Source organism: Mirounga leonina, unplaced genomic scaffold, assembly GCF_011800145.1.
Source record: "Mirounga leonina isolate KUSES-001 unplaced genomic scaffold, KU_Mleo_1.0 Mir_165, whole genome shotgun sequence".
NCBI classification, from domain to species: Eukaryota; Metazoa; Chordata; class Mammalia; order Carnivora; family Phocidae; genus Mirounga; species Mirounga leonina.
Window position 1 is genome coordinate 10025919 of NW_023270415.1, and position 2655 is coordinate 10028573.

Genomic DNA, 2655 nt, shown 5'->3' on the forward strand with positions numbered 1-2655 from the left:
GATCCCAGGGGTATTGAGCCCCAGGTCTGGCTCTACAGGGAGCATGTGTCTCTCTCTGCCTCTGCTGCTCCCCCTGCTTGTGCATTCTCTCTCTGCCAAATAAATTTTTAAAAAACCCAAAAAACAAAGCAAAACAAATTTTTGCATTTTAGGAGAAGCAGTATGCATAGTCTTAATGTATTTCTCACAAATATTCATCAATTATAAAAAGAAAAATAGTACAGGGTGCCTGGGTGGCTCAGTTGGCTAAGCGTCTGAGTCTTGATTTCAGCTCAGGTCATGATATCAGGGCCATGAGATCAAGCCCCACATTGGGCTCCGTGCTCAGCGGAGAGTCTGCTTGAGATTATCTCTTTTGCTCTCCCTTTACCCCTTCCCCCACTCACTCTCTCTCTCTCAAATAAATAAATAGATAAAAGAAGAAAAAAGAAAGAAAAATGGTAACTTTATAGTGGAGAAATCCAGCAGACTCCATCTTAACCCAATGATTAAGGTTAAGAACTCCCAAAATAAGACATACTGACATCACATATCACCTGATATGATGCAATAACTATGGCACAACATCACTTCTGTGCCATTTTTGCATAAAATGCATAATCTCAATCTAATCATGAGAATACATCGGATAAACCTAAACTGAGGACCAAAATGATACACCGATGTTTGTCAGAAGTGTCAAGATCAGAAAAGACAAGGAAAGACCGGGGATTCGAGGAGATAAAAAGACAAGTTAAAGTACTGTGGGATCCTGGATTGAATCCTGGAACTGAAAAGGACATTAGTGGAAAAACTGATGAAATTTGAATAACGTCTGGTTTGAAGTTTACTAATAGCATAATACCAATGTTAATTTTCTGGTTTTGATCATTGTACAATGAGTATGCAAGATATTAGCACTAGCAAAACGTGGAAAGTATCTATGGGAACTCTCTGTGCTATATCTTCAACTTTTCTATGTGTCTAAATTTATTTCAAAATAGTTAAAAAAGTTACCAGCCTATTACTTTGACTATGTGGAGTCTCATTTTTCACTTTGTTAGGGTGGATCTATTCCAGTTTTGCCCTAAGTTGTAAGGACTTGGTCCTTAGTCTTGGAATTAGCACCAGTGTTTCCCAATATGTATTGAACTGTAGCTATAAATCAGTAAACCTGCCCTTCCTCCTAGCATGTGGCCTTTTTGGAGTTTCAGTGAAAAGTCGTTACTAAGTCTTTCTAACGTGGTGAGGCTTGAACTCTCAACTCCATCTCTGCAACATCAGGCAGTTGCTGCTCACAGTTGGGCTCCTCCAATTCTCTGCTCATACATGAAGTTCAAAGACAGCAAAGAATTCGAGAGGAAGTCAAGTGCAGATGTTAGGGCTGTCCTCTCTGCTGAGTCTTTTTCTCTGGGATTTCCTGCTTGGATTTCTCACTGCTCTGAGAACCTTGAATTCCGACCAGATTCTTCAGTCTACTATGAGGGCTGCTTTCTGCTTGAGTGTTTTCGTGCCATGTGAACTGGCTTTCGGTGGGGGTGGGGCGGGCGGAGCTGGAGAGGTGTGTGTATCCTCCAGCTTCCGCCTGGGTTTGGTTGTCTTCTGCTATCTTACAGCTGCTGTAGTTTTATATTTTCTCAGAGTTTAAAATTGTCATTGAAAGGAGAGGTAGTCTATATAAGCTACTCTACCAGTACCAAGACACCTGTGTGTAATAAACTTTTTAATGCTCAACTAATTTTATATTGTAAATATCTAAAACAATAGAATTATTATTGGTATGTCAGGAAGTTTTTTTTAAGATTTTATTTATTTATTTATTTATTTGACAGAGAGAGAGAGAGAGAGAGCACAAGCAGGGGGAGCGGCGGGAGAGGGAGAAGCAGTCTCCCTGCTCAGCAGGGAGCCTGATGTGGGGCTCGATCCCAGGACCCCAGGATCATGACCAAGCTGAAGGCAGATGCTTAACTGACTGAGCCACCCAGGTGCCCTGGTATGTCAGGAAGTCTTAAAGCTTTTCCAGAACCTTCATGGCCATCTCAGGGTGAAAGGTAAGACCTAATGTTTTCTTTGGCCTTCGCTCCTTCCTGTAAGTGCCTTCCCTTCATGGCAGAGATTCCTGGTCTTACTTTTAGATACTTCTCCAGGACTTCATTGAGTTTCAATTGATTATCAATTCATCCAGTGCCTTCTTCAATTCCCAGCACAAATACCTATTGCATGGAAAGATAAAGGAAGGAAGGCAGGAAGGGTTCCAGCTAAAGCAAAGCCTTAGAGCAGGACACCCAACCTGGCAAACCTCAGGCTCCCTTAAAATTGCTGGTGCAATCAATGACATTTATTTCTTGAACTTCTGTCATTAATCAGCTAATATGGTAGCTGCTCTGTAAATCCACTTTCATCTGCCGTTCCTCTTTGTGGTTCACTCATTCGCTGATCTATTCCGATCTGATACAATGTCATCTCTTTCCTTAAGAGCTCTTATGATCACCTTCTCTGAAGAGCACCACCCCCCGACCCCTGGCACTCTCTATCCTTTTCCTCTGTTTTTTTTCCCCTTCATATTAATTATCTCTACCTTATATTATATCTAGTATTATATATTATATTATATTATATTATATTATATTATATTATATTATATTATATTATATTATATTATATTATATTATATTA

General features: G+C 40.2%; 1 long non-coding RNA gene across 1 annotated transcript in view; it reads left to right on the forward strand.

Annotated features, from left to right (window-relative positions):
• The first annotated feature begins 2000 nt into the window (after positions 1 to 2000).
• The window catches only part of LOC118014708, a 6574-nt gene continuing 5919 nt past the window's right edge, over positions 2001 to 2655 (forward strand). The window contains exon 1 of the long non-coding RNA XR_004680353.1: positions 2001 to 2030. This is a non-coding gene — a long non-coding RNA (uncharacterized LOC118014708). The remainder of the gene's footprint in view (positions 2031 to 2655) is intronic.